The following is a 23,101-nucleotide window of genomic DNA, read 5'->3' as shown; positions in this document are numbered from 1 at the left end:
CAGTCTTTTTGGTTTTATATGGTTCGATGGACACTCTTTTATGCTGGGCCTCTGGCCAAAGAGGAAGTTAGTTGTTTGCTTCTTGCCCTCTGAACTGGTAGGTTTTCACCCCACCATTCTAACTCCTGACCCAGATTCAGCAAATAAAACAATTGAGACTTAGTTTAAAACTACTTATTGTGACTATTGTAGAACCAATGCCAACAAGACCAGACACCCCAGTAGGGCTCTGCCTGAGCAACACAGTTTTCAGTCAGGGCTGTGGGACCACAGTCAGGTGATACCTCTAAGCTGAGAGCAGAACAACACACATCAGTAAATGCATACAGAAGAGAAATCTGACATATAGCAAATATGAGAAATCCTTGGCTTTTTACTCATTTTTTAGCATATATTTATAACTCATTCAAAATAGAAACTTTACAGTCGTAATTATCTTTCTTAGTTTGGCTTGTATTGCTCTGAAGATACACCATGACCAGAGCAACTCTTTTAAAGAGAAGCTTTTAATTGCAGTTGGTTTATAGTTTCATTAATTTAGTCCATTATCTTCATTATGGGAAATGTAGTGACATGCTGACAGACATGGTAGTAGAGAAGGAGCTGAGCGTCCTACATCTTGATCCCGAGGCAGGAAAAATTGAGCTGTGTACTAGGTATGGCTTGAGCACGTTTGAGACCTCAGTCTCTGCCTCCATGGTGACACACTTCTTCATAGAGCCACTCTCCCTATAGGCAAAGCATTCAAACATGAGTGATATACTTAATCAAATCACCACAAATGTCAGTATGAGAAACGCTTTATCTTCAAAAGCACCCCAGCTATTCATATGTGAGAGAAAACTTAAGAATGTAAAAGGAAAAGTATTTGCCTGCCTCTCAGACCTAAAAAGTCATCTGAAAATTCATACCTGCTTAACAGTTGCCAAAGGAAACAATTTGGCATGTGCTTTAACCAAGCTCTCTTCGTAGGTACACTTGAGACTTCACACTGAAGAATCATTATGGTCATGAAATGGTTGTGAATGCCTTTATGTTAAAATTTTAGAAAACATCAAGAGTTTATTCAGACTGAAAATTTGAATATATACAGGGGACAGTTTTCATTAAAATTTTTAGTTGTTCAACCTGAAATACTTCATAATGGAAACTGAGTAGAGAAACCTGAAGTGTATGATGTTTTGGAGTAGTCTCCTGGTTATTGGAATGATCCCTTCCAAAGGGAGCTTATTAAGGCGGGAAACAAGATTCATAACATTTTCAAGAGTTCTCTGAAACCAAGAGGATTCAGTGTTCTTGAGTGAAGAAACTGCAGCAAGTCATTTACCTGAGGAGAAGATTTTAGCCATCAAAATATCATGCCCTTTAACTTGGAGATATGCCTACAGATATGGGCTGTGATTCTTTTGGAAATAAAAAACCCTTTCAGTGGGGGTGCCATTTTCAATGGTTGTATCTACTTTCCATGCATATAGAATGTAGGTTAAAAAAAAAAAAATCACTGACCAAAATCCTTCAACATTAACAATATCATGGTAAATTTTTAAACCTGTGCACTATGAGAAGACATCTCACATTGTACCCCTCATAGTACTGTCTTCTTCATTCTGTAACTATTAATACATATAGTTCTTGTCCATGGTGGTAGCAAGGCTGTATAAGATGGGACAAGTTCGCTTGACAGTTGGAGCTGTGTGGAAGAGTGCATGGTTAGAGGTGGTCATATGCAAATGATGGGGTAGGAATAATTACCATTCCAGAAGAGTGACTGCAAAGGAAGCAGAGTCTGCATGATTGGAGCCCTCAGCAGCATTTCTGGATTCTGTAAGAACGAGATTCCATAAGCCTGGTGGACTTTCACAGGCTGAACTTTTAGGAACAAAACAGACCAGGTATTACAACACCAGGAATACCCTGTTAGTTGCAGGACACCATATGAGACAATGTGGAGAAATCATAACTACATTGAGCTACAAAAGAATCATCTGAAAGAGGGTTTGCCACATCACTTGTATCCAAACAAGGTTCTCCTACTATCTGGCAGTTACAAAAATCTTGAAATTTAAATTAATTGATGCTTTCTCAGTCCATTGTTGGTTCACTTGCCAGTTCAAGCAAATGGCCTTTGCTACTGGAGTTTAGGCAAACCCTGGGAGCAGACTAAATATTAGTCCCATGTGTAGCCAGTGCATATTTGATTGAATCAGAAAGTATAATTTATTGAGTGGTTAAACTATTACCATTTTGTAAGGAAATCAATGCTCCACATTAATCTTTTATCTGAGATGTTTATGCACTAGGATGCAAATACTACATTCTACAATGTGTCTTCATCTGTTTTTTTTTTTTTAACATTTTTTTATTGATTCTTGGGGAATTTTACTACATGAATGTCAATCCCATTTGCCTCCCAGCCTCTCTGTATCTACCCTTCACCATTTTAATGTCTCCTTAAAGAAAAAATTTACAAATAAATGAAAAATATAAATTACAAAACAAATGCAACAGCCATAAAAAAAGAAAAAATAATAATTTCACCTATATCTTTTCTGACTCTCCATCGCTTCTTTCTTAGTGGCAATGGAAGCTATGGTGTGACATGCAGTGCACCCATTTGTCCAAACAAATTTACTTTCAATTGTTCATTAGATAATGAATTGTTGATCAAGTTCTACTACATCATCAATTCTGGACCCTCATTGAAGCTCCTCTCAGATATTCTTTTATGCCAAACTAGGACATTCTGTGGGTATGGTTCTGCAGATACTGCTTCTAGCAAATCATAGATGAGGTATACTTTCCAGTGTGTACTTTGGTGATAGCTGAGTTGGAGCTTGCGATGGTCACAACAGCCCTTGGATTTCAAAAATGGTTCACTTGGACTGCAGGTATAACAGGCAATGAATATCAACACAGACCTCTGCTGCATCTGGCCAGAGACCCAGACATGGCCCCTGGAGGCAACTTGAACCCATAAATCATTTTGGCTTTTGTGACAGCACAAGCCAGCCAGATAAGAATGAACCAAATGGCTTCTGGACACCAACTTACCTTCAGGTGATGGAAGAGACCCTGGACATGTGCATGGATTTCATTTGCAACAGGAGCCACGGACTTCCAAAAGGACCTTAGCTGCAGTAGGTCTGAGGACCCAGACATATCCCTCAAAAGCAGCTCTAGCACAGACCACATTATGGCCCCAGGGTGCCCCACCACCACTCAGATATGAATGGCCCCAGAAGCAGGATAGCACTCAGACACAAACATGACCACAGGTGGTTGCACAAGTCTCAGACATTTGTGTGGCCTTTGGTGGCAACACAGGCCATAGCCATCAACACAGTCCTGGCTGCAGTAGGACCACAGAACCAGGTATGGTCCTTAGCAGCTGTCTGGTTCCATCAGTCACCATTGCCATTGGAATCAGTGCAGACCACACAGATCAGCATGGAAACACCAGAAGCATGGCCCCCAGAAACCAACTTGAACCCAATTGGCAGTCCACACACAAGGTATCCACATGGTCATGGAAGGTAACAGGAGCCACAGAAATCAACACAGGCTGAGGCTCTGGTGTGGCCACAGACACAGACATTATTTCTCTTGGCAGAAGCCCATGTCTAGATGTCACATCAAACTGTTCTGTGCCACCTTTGCCTCTTCAGATAAGCTTCTCTCCACACAAACCACACAGGCTCTCTCCCATTCCACCAAATATTCACTCACCATGGTGGCACCACCTAATCCACTTGACAACCAATTGAACCCATGCCTGTCTTCTACCCACCTAAGCCAAGTGGTAATGGCCTGTGGTTCTCAATCTGTTCAGGAATAGTGGTGCCAGGTGGGACTAATATGTGAAGTTCTTAATGAGTGTGGAAAAGCAGAGTTTAATTGCCAAGACACTATCTGGCTGTAGTATATTTACAGTTATAAAATGCACTATAGATTAGGACAAAATGGGAATGCTTCTTTTAGGTAATTATGATCACTCAATTATATTAGAAAAATTGACTTTTAACTGTCTTTTGTCACCCTCTTCCACCAAAATCACTAACTTACCTTGGTGCTGATTGGTATGGGCTTCATTTTGTTGAATAATTATTTTAGCCTATTGCCCTCTCTCTCTCTGTGAATTCGCCATGTTGACAAAGTCTGGATTTACATGGGATCCGTCTCTGCTTTCTTCATGCTAAGATTAAAGCACTGAATCAACACTGCTGTCTTGAAACACTCTTTATTACAGGATTACAGCTTTCTCAAATTTTCATGTCTTTTTAGCATGATTTTCTTAATTTTGAAAAAGTGGCATATTTCTTTTGAAGCAAATATTGCAAATCATTAAGAAGGGAACACTTTTGTTACTGTGTTCCTCTGTTTTAATGAGAACTTCCTGGACATTTTTCTATTTTTCTTATTTTACATATCATTTCTATTTCTCCCGATACCCCCAACCCTCTCACCCCCCCCACTCCATTAGGGACGGTGATGCCTTCCAGAAGGGATCATGAAAATCTGTCAAGTCATTTAGAGTATGGTCTAGGCCATACCCCCTGCCTCTAGACTAAGGGAGTATCCCTCCATAGGGAATGTGCTCCCAAAGTCCTTTTGTGCACCAGGGATACATCCTGTTTCCACTATCAGGGGTCCCTTAATCTGCCCAGACCCATTTTCAGGGGGTCTGAGTAGTTATAATGCTAGTTTCCCAGCTATCAGTTTGGGGGTCCATAGCTCCCCTTGTTCAGGTCAGCTATCTCTGTGGGTTTCTGTAGCCTGGTCTTGATGACTTTTCTTATCACTCCTCTCTCTCTGCTACTGCAATCCAGGAGTTCAGCTCAGTGTTTAGTGTAGGTTTCTGCTTCTGTTTCCATCAGCTACTAGATAGTGCTCTATGATGGCATACAAGTTAGTTCAAGGACATGTAGACATCCTATAGGCAATACAAAAGAAAGAAATCAGAGACAGTATCAGTGAGAATCCAATTTACTGTACCTGTCATGCACATAAGTGTACAGGGTATTCAACAACCACAGTAGCAAAAATTCACATGAGATTCACCTATATGCCACATGTAGGTTTGTATGCACTGATCAATTAGAGTACCTTCTTGCAAAAATGAATCACTCCTTGACCAAAGTGTATGTGATAGAAAAAGCAGATGGGAAACAGAATATACATATAACACAGGGTCACTGACACATGATTTTCCCATTCTCATTCAAATTCTGTTAGGTTAAAACTCTAAGCAATTAATTTCAACAGAAATGGAGAGTTTCTGTTTTACGAATTGAGCGAAGGCTTAGAGATTGAAATAAAGGCAAGACAGCGGGCCATTTGTTTAATGGCAAAGTCAGAACGCCAAATGTCGAATGCTGTTTATTGAAAAGAACGGGCTTAAATACCGATTTATAGCACAGTGGAAAATTACAGGAATTTTAGGCTTAGCTCCTCCCTATGAGGTGTGTGTTGTCACAAGGTGTGTGTTGTCATGAGGTGTATGTCATCAAAATGGGAAGAGTACCAACAAAAGCCTTGGGGCAAGGAGTTCTGGCCAATAGCTTCAGGCTAGCTTAAGGCACATCAGGGGTCCATGTAGGGCCCTACAGGTCCCCCTTTCTTTTAATATAAATTAACATCTGCCTTAGGTGGAAGAGGACGCCAGCATAATTTCTTACCCGTCATTGAAGAGGTCACCCAGGCCTGTAACCTTTCTGTCTTAGGTTGGATATTTGCTCCCTCTGCCTTCCTGTCATTGGTGAATAGTTTGTTAGCCATATGTGGGCAGAGGATTCTTTTTTTTTTTTTTGGAGCCAAAGACAGTATCTGTCTTGTTAGAAAGTTGGCCTGGGCCTGTCCAATGTTGTGGCAAAGTAGCACCAAGTGTAAGGGCTACAAACCCCAATGTTCTGCCCACAAGTTGAAGTCCTTGTAAAAGGCCTTCTGCATTGGCAAGTGGCACTCCCGTTTATAGATGCTAATGATCTGCATGGCTAAAGCATGTGTATAACTTAAAAACTGATCATTCCAGGATTTCTGGAGAAAAATGATGCATTAACACAGATATGTATGAAAGAGAACAAGAAGCCATATGAGCTTCTCACAAAAATTCAAGTGTTCCTATAGGATGCTAGTTTGTAAATTTAGTTTAAAAATGCCAATTTGTACTAAGTAATCAAGTGTGTTTTAGGTAACTAAGGCTTAAGCCAAATCACCTGATAGTTGATCCACTGTGCTTGCAGTATTTACAGATTGGGAGAGGGCTATGGTAGAAACTGTTGCTTCAGTGGCGAAGGCGGCACTGGCAGCCGTGATCCTGAAATCTCCTTTCCTCTCTGCTGCACACCTGGGGTACATGGCACAGGACAACTGTTAGAGTCGGCAGACCTGCTGAAAACAATTGAAACTTTCTCCAAAATTAGTAGCATTGGTTACAACAAAAAGAATGGAACCAGAATACAGTGCCTGAGATGAAGGTGAAATTCTTGTCTTTTGGATCAAAGTGTAAATTTATAGCTGCTTGATCCAAATGATAATTAGTGGTCAGGAAAAAAAGGCCACATCTGCATTTGTGGAAAGACACAAACTGACCCTCCTGCCCATACTAGAACTGGGTCGGGGCCACACCATTTTCCAGTAGTGACATTCTTCCACATAACTGAGCCATAGTCAGATGACTGAGGGCGCCAATGCCGGTCGGCCGCAGATCGAGCAGCACCATCAATAGTTAAAAAATTTAAAATATAAAGGACAAGAGAAAGGTGATTATCAGGAGATCCTTAAACTCCTCCTTTTTTGTTTTATGAAGATAGGCTTTAATTGCGTGGTGTGTATGTTTCACCATGGCCTGACCCTGAGGATTATAAGGAATACCCATCTTATGTGAGATAAAAAATTTTTTGTAAAAAGAATTAAAACCTTGACTAGTATAAGCAGGGCCATTATTAGTTTTTAATTGTCTGGGCATTTCCATATAAGCGAAGGCTTGTAAACAATGACTCTAACATCCTTAAGCCTTTCTCTAGTATGAGCAGAGGCAAATATGAGATGAGAATGGGTATCCACAGATACATGAACAAATTGTAGTCGACCAAAGGAAGGAACATGAGTAACATCCATCTGCCAGATATCATTAGGTGTGACACCACGGAGGTTAACTCCAAGGTGTGGAATAGGTAAGAACTCTGCATATAGGGGACAATTTTTAACTATATCAATAGCTTGGTCTCTAGTAATTTTAAAATGGAATTTAAGTGACCCTGCATTAAGATGGAAGGTTGTATGATCTTTGTAGGCTGATTTATAACCAGACTCTTTTATCATCATGATGGCATTATTTGTTTTAGTATTAAAATCAGCAATGGCATTTTTTTTTTTACTTAAAGGGCCAGGCAAATCAGAATGCATTCGGAGATGTCCTACAAAAATTGGATGAGAGCGCTTTCATAGTAGGTTTTGTACGGTTAGTAAATGTTCTTGTACATGAGAGACTGGAGTTATGTAAGCAGCAGTTTCTAAGGGAGCCAATATATGATACATATATTTACTGTCCGTGTATAAGTTAAATGGCTCATCAGAAAAATGTTCAAGGGCTAATTGTATTGTAGCTAGTTTCACAAATTGTGCAGATTTTAAGTATAGAGCATTTGATAATGGGAAAAGAAACAATTATTGCATAACCATTTGAAGAGCCATCTGTAAATACATTGTGGAGCCCCTTTAGAGGATTTTGGGAAATACACAGGGTGAATTTTTAAAAAATGAGTTAACTTACTGGAAGGAAAATGACTATCAAAGCGGCAGGGTGTGGAACATAAGAAATGTGTCCAATCCTCATCAAACTGTTGAAGCCATTGTATCTGTTGTTGAGTATAGGGAGTAACAATTACATCCGGCATTTTGTCAAAAACTTGAATATTTATTTTGTATGTCTTTTGAATAATAGAGAGCATTGCCTGGGGATAAGATCTGTCTTTCTTGGGGATGCATGTTTATGCACCCATAATATAGGAACAGTTTGCCAAAATACCACGGTAGGGGAATACATTGAAGCAAAAACTAATAACATCAAGTTTTGAGAATAGTCAACATAATTTAAATGTGCAGATTGGAGGCATTTTTGCACAAGCGTATGCATTTTTGTACAGCAGGTGTTAAGGTGCGCAGAGAAGTGGGATCAGAATCTCCTTGTAAAATATCAAATAAGGGTCTAAGCTGCCCAGTGGTTAGGGCCAAACTAGATCGAACCCAATTTATATCTCCCAATAATTTTTGAAAATCATTAAGGGTGGTCAGTTTATCCAGCCTTAAAGTAATCTTTTGAGGACGGATACCAGAATATAACAATTGATGACCCAGGTATTGATAGGGAAATTTTTGCTGCACCTTTTCTGGGGCTATTTTTAAGCCAGCTAGTTGAAGATTATGTTGCAATTCCCCAAAAGCCTTATTCATTTTTTTAGTATTTGGGCCGGCTAAAAGAATATCATCCATATAATGTATAATATACAGGGATTGAAATTTTTTGTAATGGGGGCAATGGCCAATGATATATAAATTTAATAAATAGTGGGACCATTGGCCATTCCTTGAGGCAACACCACCCATTGATATCTCTTATAGGGCTCTTTAAAATTAATAGAAGGAATGCTAAATGCAAATCGCTCATTATCCTGAGGATGCAAAGGAATGCTAAAGAAAAAAAAAAAAATCTTTTAGGTCTATAATAAATGATAGCCTTGAGGAATATCTACAGGGGAAGGCAAGCCAGATTGTGTTGCTCCCATAATTTGCATACAATCATTAACAGCTCAGAGATCTTGTAGGAGTCTCTATTTTTTAGATTTTTTTTTTTTATAACAAAGATTGGAGTATTCCATGGGGAAGTGGAAGGAACAATATGTCCTGCCTCTAATTGTTCCTTTACAAGTTGATGTGCAGCCTGTAACTTCTCAATAGATAAGGGCCATTGCTCCACTCATATTGGGTTATTAGTTTTCCAGATAATAGCAATGGGAACAGGCTGCATAGCAATAGCCTCTAGGGAAAATTTCCCAGCCCAGAGCGATCTCCAGCTTTTTTGATAATTAAATTTTTAGATACAACAGACTGAGGGTCACCTTGTAGGAATTTATTCAGTCCTCTTCCTTGTACATAACCTTGGTCAGCCAGCATATTTTTAACAAGCTCAGTAGTAAGGACCGCTCCCATGGCCTGAAGCACATCTCTTCCCCAAAGATTAACAGGGATATGACTTAACATAAAAGGTTGAAAAACACCTGTATGTCCATTTAAGAAACTGTGTACTACATTTTGGAGCCACAGTAGTTTCTTTTGAAATGTCCTGGCGGTCCATATCCAAAGTAAGACTTTGGCTTGGCTCCTCCATTTTTCCCACCTCTTTTCATAACTAAAGCTATAACCTGGACCATAATGTGATGACCATCTATGTCCCAACATATGCGTATATAGTCATTAATACTTTTGGCATTATGGGGACATAAAGCCTCTTTATAATATTTGTTTGTATTTTTAAATGTCAATTGTTTAACTATGGGCATGGCATTTTTAACATTATCAAAAATGCGACCTGCCAGCTGTAGGAGGCAGTCTGTAAATTCTGAATAGGTCTCAGACAGTCCCTGCAATACCTTAGATAGTTGATCTCCTGCAGCCTTATTAGGCAGGGCTTTTTAAGTTCTAGTAGCATTAGCAGCTACATTTGTGCATAGACCGCTGGGTCAAAAAAAATTTGAGCTGCAATGGTAGCATATTGACCTCCACTTGTAGTGCTCGTGAGCATATCTAACTTTCTAGCAGGAAATTTGGCAGTAGTATTACTTTGTGCGGTTTTTTGGTAAAATTCTTGAAATTTGCCTCTCCAGAGCAAATAGTCACCCCTACTCAGCACGGCTCTACAGAGCTGCATCCAGTCACTAGGGGTGCAATTTAACGCAGTGAAAGACTCAAAAATTGTCTGAGTAAAAGGGGCATGAGGCCCATAAGCAGTGATGGCCTCTTTAAGCTGTTTTATATCCTTAAAATTTAATGGGCTGTGCTCCCTAACCCTGTTATCCTGATGATTCACTGTCTCAATTATTGGAAACAGTTGTCTTTGCTTTTTTAAGGCTAGGTTATTAAATCTTTGTTCTAAATCTTGTACTTCCTCAAAAGTCCTATTCATCTATGCCATTTTTTTCTTTTACTTTATAGCAATGAATTTTTTAGCTGTCTTGTTTAATTCTGTTGCCCTGTCTTTTTAATAGGGCTATTAATTGCCCATTGAACATCCTCATTTATTTCAAAATACAATATTTAAACATGCAGAATATTTAAACATCAAGAAGCTAAAAAATTTGCAAATTAAATATTGTAATCAAGAAATAAACCCAAGCACTGGCGGTGCACACCTTTCACCCCAAAATTTGTGAGGCAGAGGCAGGAAGGGATCTGAGTTTGAGGCCAGCCTGGTCTAAAGAGTGAGTGTAGATAGAGAGCTTCAAAGTGCCCTGCCTTCCACCTTCCGGATGGTGAGTGCTCTCTGTATTAAACAATTCCATATTTGACGAAGGCTGAGAATCTGGCTTGCTTCCATGTATGTGGACCTGTCTGTTTTTGTTTTTCACCGCATGGCATTCTGGGGTTGACTGCCCAATGGCTTTTAAGCTGTGGGCTGGAGTGAGAAGATTATACAAGGTTCCTGAATAAACTGCTTAAAGAAGAGTCTGAGCATTGCATTTTCCTTGCTGGTCAAGGTAGATGCACAAGTGGTGGCCCGTTCGGGGAACCTCTCATGGAAAGACTCAGAACTTTCTGTAGTCAGGGCAGTGCACTGGTAAGTTCCCAGTTAAAGTGGGAATCCACGACAAAAGCGGGTATTTGCTCTTCTCTGTAAACAAAGAGGGAGCAGGAAGATCCACGACAAGAGCGGATATTTTGCTCCTCTTGGTAAACAAAGAGGGAGTGAGAAACCAAAAAGTAAAAGCTTAAAAGGAAACTTTGCTAGTTTAGCAATGGGTGCTTCTCAATCGCACCCAATTTTTTGGCTCTGAATGAGCTACTTCTTTCTAAGAATTTAAAGATTAAGAAGAGCACTCTAGAGAGATTCTTCGGGGAGGTTGAGACGGTTGCTCCCTGGTGTTATGGTAATTTAACCATTAGTTGCTGGGACAAGCTTGGGAAAGACCTAGACTTTGCCTGGGAACAGGGAACGTTGAGACCAGGTACAAGACCAATGTGGAGGCTTGGTCGCAGCTGCTTAGAGGATCAAAGGTGCTGCAGGGCTGTCGAAAAGGAGCAAGAAGTGTTAGAACAGTTCAAAGAAGAGCGCTCAATGCAGTCAGAAAAGGAAAGCTCTGGGGGAAGTCTAGAGGAAAGTAGCTCAGAATCAGAGGAGGAACTAGAACCACCACCTCCTCCATACAATGTAACTTCTTTGTTAGATGATCCTGGAGGGCGGTCTTTCTGCCCAGAGGTCTGGAAGGAGGTTAAACATGAATTTTGTTCCAAGCCTTGTTCCCCTAGACAGGGCTTGGGTTTTTCCTAGAGGCATTCCCATTACTTGGAAAACAGAGGAGCCAGTGTGGGTTCCTCAGTGGCCACTTTCCTCTGAGAAATTGAATGCTGCAAAAGAACTCGTGGCTGAACAACTGTCCTTGGGACATATTCAACCCTCAGTGTCTCCATGGGATACACCCATTTTTGTGATTAAAAAGAAATCTGGAAAACGGCATCTGTTACATGATTTAAGAGCAATTAACAATCAGATGCAAATCATGGGCCCAGTACAACGGGGCTTGCCACTGCTATCATCTTTGCCAGCCTCCTGGCATAAAATTGCCTTTTCTCTATTCCCCTGTGTAGCAGGGATAGTGAGAGATTTGCCTTTACTGTTCCATCTTGTAATCATGAGGAGCTGGATCAAAGATTTGAGTGGGTAGTTCTGCCACAAGGCATGGCCAACAGCCCCACTATGTGTCAACTTTATGTTGGAGAATCTAATTGGCCCATTAAGAAAAGAATTTCCTACTTTAAGATGTATTCATTATATGGATGATATACTATTGACTGTAAAGGAAGAACAAAGTTGGAGCAGGCTTATATAGATTTAGTTAAATTGCTTGGAAAGAAAGGGTTGTTTATAGTTCCTGAAAAGGTTCAGAAAGGTAAAGTTGTAAATTATTTAGGAGCTAAGTTTAGTGATAAACAAATTATTCCACAAAAGGTAGAATTAAGAAGAGATAATTTGAAAACCCTAAATGATTTTCAAAAATTGTTAGGAGATATAAATTGGATTAGATGTTATTTGAAATTGCCAAATTATGAGTTAAAACCTTTGTATAATGTTTTGAATGAAGATTCTGCCCTAAATTCTCCTAGACAATTAACTGTAGAGGCAAGAAAGGCTTTACAGTTAGTAGAAGAAAGATTACAGAGCGCCTTTTTACAGAGGTTTACAGAAGGTCAAGACATTGTTATGTGTATTCTTCCTACATATTATCAACCCACAGGCTTGTTATGGCAAGAGGGACCACTACTTTGGATTTATCCTAAAATATCTCCTGCTAAATCTATTGAAACTTATCCCACTGCTGTGGCTAAATTAGCCTTGAATGGAATCCAACAATGTTTGCAATATTTTGGAGTCGCTCCAAATATAGTTATAGTGCCCTATTTCAGCCATCAAGTTAAAATTCTTTGTGCCACAGTAGATGATTGAGCCACTTTGCAGTGTGGATTTGATGGCAATATAGATAATCATTACCCTAAGCATCCATTATTGGGATTTTTTTTAAGGAACATCCTGTAATATTTCCCAAGGTAACATCGTCTGAGCCTATTTCCATGGCTCCAAATGTATTTAAAGATGGTTCTAAGACAGGCTGTGGAGCCTACATGATAGAAAGACAGGAGCCTGTGTTGTGTTAGTTCCAGCCTGGCTCCCCTCAGATTGTAGAATTAAAGATAGTAGTGGAAGTCTTAGGCCTGTCCTTTTGCTTTTAATTTGATATCTGATTCAGCTTATGTTGTTAATGCCATTAAGGTTTTAGAAGTGGCTGGACCTATAAAGAGTGCCAGTCCGGTTTGCCTTTTATTTCAGCAATTACAAAATTTAATTTGGCAAAGGAAAACTTGTTTTTTTGTTCAGCATGTTACAGCTCATATTGGTCTGCCAGGGCCTTTAATCAAAACAGTCACCCCTGAAAACAAAACAAAACCAACAAAATAAAAGTCCACAATCACAAAATTAAATGTCAACAAACACTGAAAAACAAAACAAAACAACAACAACATAAACAATACAGTCTGTTCATCACTGCATGGACATAGTTCTTCTCTTCAACATAGGGACATTGTCTGATACAGGTGAATGGCTATAAATATTCAAAAGATGCTTCTTTATTTTGTTTTCATCTAAAGTGAGACTGATAACTTTAAAATTGTGTGGCATGATGTATTCTAAGAACATGCACGTTGGGCTTGCCTGGATGTCAGGTGTAACAAGAACACAGCATATTAAGACACATTTCCGAATGCTGTATTTACATCTGCTGCATATGTCTCTGATAGAAAATTAATGGGATGGAAAACGTTTAATGTTTACAACCATATGCGTGGCACTCTATGAACTGTATTTTGTTTAATCATATCTTCACTGGATTCGCGTGTGATTATTATCTACAAAGATTTCTCAGCATGCCTAGTCTCAGGGACTAAAGACACTGTCTTGAAGAGGCACGTGTTAAGCAGGTGATCTAGAAAGCATGGATGAATTTAAATTGCAGGAGCTCTGGAATTGCCACCATAGCAAAGAGAATGCTGTTTGCAAACAACAGACAATGCAAATGCTCTACTAGATTATTTTAAGAATTATTTTATGACAGAATGATTGGCAACCATAGGATAAGTATGTGTGTGGGGGGCATAGTAATGCCATCTCAAACTTAACAGCAATGGAAAGATATCAACAACAGAATATTGAAAGCTGTGGTTGTAAGGAATTTGCTATAGAAAACTGGGTACCTCTGGAGGCCATCAAGGTGAGCCGCGAAGAGAACACGCCATATGCAATGAGTGAGGTTTATTGCAAAAGAGCAAAAGGCCCTCTCGAATGGGGGCAGGAGAGACAGAAACCCCAAGACAGTGAATGAGCCTGAGAGTAAATCAGAAACAAGACAGAAAATTGTGACGGACAACACTTTTAAGGAGTGCAACTAGAGCACAGGGAAGCACCCAGCTTGTGGTAACAGGAATGACTGCACCTGGTTGCAGGTGATGGCCTGAGCCTCCACCTCCTGCACCACCACAGGCGGGCCTGGAGCTGATGGTGTCCTTCTGAGCAGCCTCAGCTAGCACAGCCTGGGTCCCCTCCCTCCTGGGTCCCAGCCCCGCAGCTCCTCTCACCTGGGAGGTTCCAGGGCCACCAGGCTGCAGTCCAGCCACTAAGCTGCTGACTGTGACTTTCCCAGGCCGCCCCTCGTGGAAACTGCAAATCCTGGGAATTTTCAGGTCCTGGAGGACCCAGCCTGATCTTCTTCACCCAGTTCTGGACCACGAGGCTCTCCGAGTACAATAGGAAATGGCGGAATTTCCGGTTCCTTCAGTCTGGTTCCCTGGACAGTCTCCTCTTGGACAGTCTGCCCACTACACCTCGCTTCCAGTTCCAAATACTGGAAACCAGCCAAGCATGGGATCATTTTCATTATTACTTTCATCAGACATACTGCACAAACAAACATACAAGCTGCCTTAGCACTCAAACACATCAAATCAAATCAGAACAAACCAAACCCCAAACCTAGTGGAGCATGGTCTGCTGGAGACAGTTTATTCTCAACGCTAAGCATCCAGAGAAATGTTTAACTTATTTGCTTGTAACCTTCTGTGTTTGTGTTTCTGATGAGCAAACACCCAGCTATATAACGAGCATAGATACCTCAGAACAGAAATATGGATATCTTCTCTCTGCAAATTAACTCAGCAGTTTGTCAATTGTCTCTCAGAAAAGAGAAAAATGTCGATTTAGAAGCATTAATGGAGGTAAGAGTAACTTATCCCAAACTGGTAGTTAGATAAAACTGAATATCAACAGTTACAAATATTCTTTGAGAAAGCTGTTAATCTTTGAAATTAGCCATGAAAACCGTGTTCTATTTCAGTAGGTGTTTTACACATCAACAAGATATAGCGAGAAAAGGGCAGGCCAATAGAACCATCATGGTGTGTAAGAAATGTCATAGAGACCCTATTGACGGCATTCAAAGTTCTAAAGATATTGTGTGTATTTGTCAATGACACAACACCCATTTGCCATGCACACAGTATGTCTCTACACTGATAGAGTACAGGACCGTGAGAGCTACCAGAATCAATCAGCAATAGGCTGGTCAGCACCATTGTGCTTCCGCTCTGTGTGGGTGCCTATAACGACGGCATCAGTATGGCAGTTCCTCAGGAAAATGGGCATCAGTCTACCACAGGATACAGCAATTCTACTCTTAACCCAAAAAGATGCACACCCATGCAACAAAGACATCTGTTCAACTATGTTCATAGCAGCATTATTTGTAATAGCTAGAACCTGAAAGCAACCTGAATGCCCTTCAACTGAATAATAGATGAAGAAAATGTGATACATTTACACAGTGGAATACTACTAAGTGGGAAAAAAGCCAGTGGAATCTTGAAATTCACAGGAAAATTGATGGAACTTAAAGAAACCATCCTGAGTGAGGTAACCCAGTCACAAAAAGAGAAACATGGTATGTACTCACTCATACGTGGATTTTAGACATAGAGCAAAGGATCACCAGCCTACGATCCACACCACCAGAGAAGCTAGGAAACAAGGAGGACCCTAAGAGAGACATACATGTCCCCCACAGAAGGAGATTGGGAGTGGGGTGGCAGTGAGTGGAGAGGGCGATAGAATAAAAATATGGGGAGAAGAGGGGAGCTGAGAACATGAGGGAGCAGGAAGACTGAGTTGGCAAAGGAATAGAGGAGAACAAGAAAAGAGATACCATAATAGAGAGAGCCATTGTAGGTCTGAAGAGAAATCTGTCACTAAGGAAGTGTCCAGAGACCTACAAGGATGACCGCAATTAACAATTTTAGCAATATTGGAAAGGCTACCTTAAATGCCCTTCCTTGATAATGAGAATGATAACTACCTTATGTACCATACTAGATCCCTCATCTAGTAGCTGATGGAAACAGGAGCAGACACCCACATCTAAACACTAAACCAAACTCCTGAAATCCAGTTGCAGAGAGGAAGTGATGACTAAAGGGGTCAAGAACCGGCTGCAGAAATCCACAGAGTCAGCTGACCTCAACAAGGGGGAGCTCACAGACCCCAGACTAGGAAACCAAGCCCATTCCACATAGAGGGTTACTCTCTCAGCCTAGACACTTGGGGGAGGGCCTGGGCCCTGCTCCAAAGGATATGATAAACTTTGAAGACTTCCCATGGAAGGCCTCACTCTTCCTGGGGAGCAGAAAGGAGATGGGGTGGGAGTTGGTAGGGCAAACAGGAGAGAAATTGGTGGTGAGGGAACTGGGATTGATGTGTAAAGCACTTGTTTCAAATTTAAATAAAAAATATATTTAAAAAGAGTTCTGTGGGAAATATTTACAAGTATAAAAAAGAAAATATAATTTTTTAAAAAAAATCCCCTTAAAGAAAAATAAAGTTTTCATTCACTAAAATCAGGAGTAAGTCAAACATCATTTTACCCAGTGCCACTTTTCTCCCAGCATGCATAGGTACTATCAGGAAAAAACGCAACCCAGTAAAGAACAGAAGAATGCAAGCAAGCAGCTTTTGGTTTACTGTCACGATTTTGCTATGATTTCCTGCTTAGAGAAGCTATTAGCATCAATTGCTTACACAAGACACAGAACCTGGTGCCCTGTCCTCAGTGGCAGCACAGGCCTTCAGGAAAGTTTGCTTTTCCCTGAGGATGAGCAAATGGGATGATTACCTTTGTCATTATCTTCTCAGGGAAACAGAAGCAGTAAATTTATGAGCTAAGATCTTGGGTTAATAAACTGTGTTGAACATAGGTACAAGAAATTTTAGAATCTTTTAGTGCAGGGTTAAATTAGGTTATTGCGTCTATCTGACAGTAAGGTAAAACTAGATCATGCTTATTCTTTCCACCCATCTGGGCAGGTATAAATCAACAGCTTTAGATGTTTAGTAATTCTATGTTCTTTGATATCTGAGGATGTCTTAGATAGAATGTTTGTGCCTGTGCACTAAATACTGACCAAATGACTGTAAATAGGGATAATAGCAAGAAGACAGATTTCTGTAATTACATAGGAGATAGGAAGTAAGGACCTCGTAGCGGGGTGCAGGTCTCACACATAGCTAAGGGGTGTAATCTGTAAATTAAGACCTGGGAATGGAAAACAAGCTTCACCCTTAGCTAAGTAATATAATCAGTAAACTCCAAATGTGTGACAGAGATTGTGAATAGTAAATGATCAGATAGTGCTGAACTGTGAGGAGCAAATCCCAAATTTGTTACAGAGAGGAATAAGATACAGGAAGAATCTACAGCAATATTTTTTCGAGACAGGGTATCTCTGTATTGTTTTGGAACCTGTCCTGGAACTAGCTCTGTATTCCAGGCTGACTTCAAACTCACAGAGATCCGCCTGTCTCTGCCTCCCAAGTGCTGAGACTAAAGGCGTATGCCACCAATGCCCAGCTGAAACATCCACTTTTATTGGTAAGACTATAAGGCCAAAGATGACCTTCATATTTGTGTATTTCCATCACCCAGAACCACTAACTCTGGTGGTTCGTTTTAAGAAATGAAGGCAGGCTAGGCAGTATTAGCACAGACCTTTAATCTTAACCATCGGGAGGCAGAGGCAGGCAGCTCTCTATGAGATCGAGACCAGCCTGGTCTACAATAGCTATGTCCAGGACAGCCTCCAAAGCCACAGAGAAACCCTGCCTCGAAAAAGCAAAACCAGAAATGAAGGTGGTATAATTTCTGTGTGATCTCTTAGCTAGTAACAGAATTGCTTTGGACCCTTGAAGATTATTAAACTCTTTCTTTGTTGGCTTCTCACGGATATCGTCACTTGTCTTCACAGCATTACTCAGCTGTTTTAACTGTGATAATTTTAACAGGTTGTCAAAACTTGTTTTGATCCTGGGAAGAGATTTCATCTCTGTGCTTTCTCAAAATTTCACATCAACTCAGGATTACTGTTTCTATTTTGCAGAAATTCCCCATCTTGACGGAAATAAATTGGTCTGCATCCTTACAGTGGAGAAATCTCCCTGTCAGTTATGTTTCCACCTCTGATTGTGAACATGAAAGCTGTGTCAGTGTTCACAAGCCATGTGTATATTCTTACATGCTCCATCTGCTGTTGCTTTTCACATTAACGTGGGTCGGTGAATAATTGTTTCAAGAATCCAAAACTTCAGGGCTGGAGAGATGGCTCAGAGGTTAAGAGCATTGGCTGCACTTCCAGAGGTCCTGAGTTCAATTCCTGGCAACCTGACGGTGGCTCACAACCATCTATAATGAGATCTGGTGCCCTCTTCTAATGTGCAGGCATGCATGCCAGCAGAATACTGAAATAAATGTCTTTTTTAAAAAAAAAAATCAAAACTTCAATATATGATAGAGTTGATTCTTTTGTGAAATTTTTGCTCATTTGGTCGTTAAAGAATCATCACACTGACTTGAATGGTGGCTGCAGTACATTGGATTCTGACTGACACTGTCTCTAACTTCTTTTTGTTGCATTTTCTGTTGAAATCTTGAGTATGGACAGTGACCAGGCAGAGAGGGGATCTCGGTGCTGATAGGGAAGAACTTCTTCATTACTTTTGGAGTTTATAATTTGAAATGTGTACTTACTGCTTTTCAGCATGCTTCATTCAAAATACTTGCTTATTTAAATGATTTTTATTTCTTTGCTTTTTTTTTCTTTATTTTATGATACATTCTAGAATCAATTTCCCATAATATGAAAAGCAGCTTATTTCTCTGCAGGAAGTGTGCTAAGGAAAGTCATTAAGAAAAAGAGCCTGTGGCTCCTGGGTTTAGAGACCTGTAACAGGAGGTTGGGTGTTTTGGGCGGGGTTAAGAAGAGCTGGAGCTAGGGACTAAACGGAAGGACCGGAAATTCCTCCATTCCCTTTTGGACTCCTGGAGACCTCAGTCTAGAACTGGACAAGGAAGACCCTGCTGGGTGCCGGGGATAATTCTGCTCCTGAGTTTTCAGATCTCTGTGCGGGTCGACCTGGGAAAGTCACAGTAAGCAGCTCAGTGGCGGAACAGCAGCCCGGTGGCCCTGGAACCTCCCAGGTGAGAGGATCTGCTGGGCTGGGACCCAGGAGGGAGGGGACCCGGGCTGTGCTCACTGAGGCTGCTCAGAAGGACACGGTCAGCTCCAGGCCGCCCGTGGCGGTTCAGGGAAACGGCTGCTCTGGTCATCATCTGCAGCCAGGTGCGGTCATTTCCTTCACTACAAGCTGAGTGCTTCCCTGTGCGCCTTTGTCTGGCGTTGGTGGTGCATGCCTTTAATCCCAACACTCGGGAGGCAGAGGCAGGATGATCTCTGTAAATTCCAGGCAAGCCTGGTTTACAGAGGGAGTTCCAGGACAGGTTCCAAAATAATACCGGGAATCCCTGTCTGGGAAATACAAAAAAGAAAGAAGAACCTGTGCATCTCGTCACAGTTCTCTCTTTTGTTCCTGGTTTGCTCCCTCCCGGGGTATCTGTTTTCTTTACGGCCCACCTGGCCAGCCACCAGAGGTACACAGGTCTGTACAGTTTTCATTACAGCACAGCTTTCAGTATTCTGTTGTTGATATCTTTCCATTGTTGGCAATTTGAGTTACCATGAAGTAGGTATTGCTGTGTATTTCCTTTTTTCCCCCATTCACCGTTGCCACACTATTCTGTCATAAAACAATTCTAAAAATAATCTAGTAGAGCATTTGCATTGTCTTTTGTTTGCAAAAAGCGTTTTCTTTGCTATGGTGGCAATTCCAGTGCCCCTGCAATTTAAACTCATCCATGCTGTCTAAAACCTGTTATATATACTGCTTGCCTCTAAAAGACAGTGTCTTTTGTCTCCGAGATAGGCATGCTGAGAGATGTTTGTAGACATACCTATAGGCAAACATCCATACGAATAAAATTAATATATATATAACTCTTAAGACAAACAGTATATGATATAGAGGCGCTACACAAGGATTCAAGATGACAGGACACAAAAGAACATGGAGGTGTCACAGCTAATATGATAGTAAGTGTTGAGCCTGTACATATGATTTGAAAGGGCCAAACTGAAAATATTAATGGCAAGTCAGTGGTATGTACTGATTTTTTATTGTTTTGTGAATTTCATTGATGCATGTGTCTTGTGTTTAATCAAATTCACTCCCTCTCCCTCTGTTCTAATTACCCACTATCATAACGCTTTCTCGCATCTGCATACTCACAATTTTTTAAAAATGTACTGAGTCCATCACAGCCTAGCCATAGATACTTAAGCTACATCTCTTAAAAATACTGACTCTATCTTCAAAGGCTAAGTGTTGCCATTGGCAGGTGGTTTGTGATGATCCCTTCTACACTGCTGCACATTAAGCTTGGCTAATCTTGTACATGTCTTTTGCATGCAGGTACATCTGTGGGATCAGGCAAGTAATGACATTCATGTGACAGATATGGAAACCAGATAAGCTATGTCTATATTGTAATATCATCAGAACACTGAATGCCTTGCAAACGTGAACAGAGAGTTCATATCACACCAGCAGCAGTCAATAGGGCCACCTCAGGAAAGACACCCTTCAGCTGGGCAGTTGTAGCAGCCACAGCAGATGCCCCAGCATCCCTGGGACTTTCCAGGTCAGGAGGAGCTGCAGTCAGTGCTGGGAACAGGCAGGAGCAGGACCAAGGGTGTTATCCATTCTCTACTGCTGCTTTTTAGAACACGGAGTCTGCTATGATGATGTTATCAACTCATCTTATGATTGCCAGGACATTTATAGAAGCGAGATCTGCTAGAGAATTACATGTAATTGTCTGCACACATGGTCCCTCTGCTATTGTGGCAATCCAGTTCCTGGGATTTGAATTCAACCATTCTTTATAACTTTTCTGTTTTTCCACTGGGCTAATTAAGAGTGGTCTTTCCACATGACATTCAGGCATTCCCTGAGTGCTTTTTAGATATTAGTCACATAAGGTACCACTGCAGGTTTTGTAGAATCAGGAAGTATATTTTCCCAACAATTACTAAACAAACAGTTTTCTCCAGTTTATTTTTCATCTAGGAGTTATCAGAAAATCTCTTGAAGTTTGTCTTATAACATACCTTTCTACTGGCCTTTTCATATCATGTGGTTTTTATTCATGATTTGTTTCTAATACTTTTGTGAGTAAAATTAGGGTTAATAATTTTCTTCCTTCTAGGTAGAAATAGTAGTTTTCTGGTTTTGTGTGTTGAAAATAATCCTGTACTTCCAAGCTCTCCTGTTCATCTATGCATTTTGTAAAATGCCTTATTTCCTGAGTTTCCTTTGTTAATTTATCTCTGATTTTTCTGTGTTTACATTGCCTCTAATTATGATCTACAGTGCAGCTTGAATTGATGACTTTTGTCTCTTTCTAACCTTCTTTATATATTCTTCCTTCTCCATGAATTTTAACAGACCATGTTTCTCGATACAGTGATACTGTTCATAGCCATTTTCTTCCACCACTGTAAATGTCTCCTCCCATGTTCTGCTGTGGTAGGAATGTTGTTCTGGTATCCTTTTTTTTTTTTTTTTTTTTTTTTTTCTTCTTTAGGATAAAGCTGGAGAAGGTGGGTTCAAAGTAATGGGAGAGCAAAGTGGGTTCCACAGCAGGCGACGATGACTGAGGCAGAGGGGATAGCATGACAGGCAGACAGAGCGTGAGTGACAGATGAGTTTATTAGAAAGGGGAGTGTGGGGGAAGGAGAGGAGAAATGGAGACACTGGGAACAGGAGGCAGAGAGAGAGAGAGGGAGGGAGAGGTTAGAGAACTGCTTGCTTAAAGAGGGCAAGGCTACACATGTGTACTCAGTCCTTCCTCAGCCCTGTAACTCGTGACATAGCCATGATGTGGCCACGCATGGCATGCAGAATGCCAGTTTCCAATGTTCCCTCCTCTTATTAAAAGGGTGGGGGGTTACTGTGGCAGGTTAGGGGATGAGAATGTCAAGTGTCGAGTTCTCAAGACTACTTCCTGCTGACCTGAGGGGGGGCGTTGGTCATTTTTGGGGGACCTGAGAAACCCTGGGTGTTGCCACCTCCTGGACTTTGTGGTTGCTTCATCGAAGTCTTGGCTGTGTGGAACTCTAGGACTGCTTTAGACCTGGCAAAATGTTGGCAGAGTTAAGGACAAGATTAGGTTTAGAATAAGAATTTTTCTTCTTAGGGCCTGGTACTTGAGGGGAGAATTGTAAGATGAGGGAGGTGTCCCCGAAGTGGTTCCAAGAGAAGGGAAAGGGTGTCCCGGAACCAGGAAGAGGTTGAATAATATTTATTTGGAGTGAATCTGACCTGTTTGGGTAAGTCCAATTTGGCTCCCAAAGAGTCATTTGAGTTTTTGAAAACATAAATATTAGGCACATCAGCAGCATACTCATGTCAGAAATGATTTGGCTGGAAGCATTAACACTATTAAAATTGATAGATATTTTTAGCACAATGAAAAGCATCTTAATATTGAACTTACACTTAACTTGCATTTCTCCATCTTGTTAATGTCTTTCTTCTCATACCTTCATAACTTATATTCTTAGACTTTCATACATCTTATACTTTCCTTTCTTTATACAGATAAAATTTAAAACACCAATTGCTGAAATCTGTTTTGTAACAGTTGGAGCCTTGGTTGCTGCTTTAAGCTGGCAATGCTACCAGTCATCAAAAGCCTCGGAGTTCTTGAGAAGGATAAACTTTTACGTGAATTAATGATTAAAGAGTAAGAGACTTACTAGCTGACTGCATGGACAGCCACCCCCAGGTCAGAGGCTTTGAGGACAGTCATGTTCTGCTGATAGTTGAGACCTGTGGATTAGG

General features: G+C 40.7%; 1 protein-coding gene across 2 annotated transcripts in view; it reads left to right on the top strand.

Moving 5' to 3' along the window:
• LOC127238804 (zinc finger protein 345) overlaps nt 1–23,101 on the top strand; it is a 250,649-nt gene that overhangs the window by 63,710 nt on the left and 163,838 nt on the right. The window lies entirely within an intron of this gene.

The sequence above is a fragment of the Phodopus roborovskii genome, unplaced genomic scaffold (assembly GCF_943737965.1).
Source record: "Phodopus roborovskii unplaced genomic scaffold, PHOROB, whole genome shotgun sequence".
In the NCBI taxonomy this organism is placed as follows: domain Eukaryota; kingdom Metazoa; phylum Chordata; class Mammalia; order Rodentia; family Cricetidae; genus Phodopus; species Phodopus roborovskii.
This window is presented reverse-complemented; position numbering and strand designations above follow the sequence as displayed.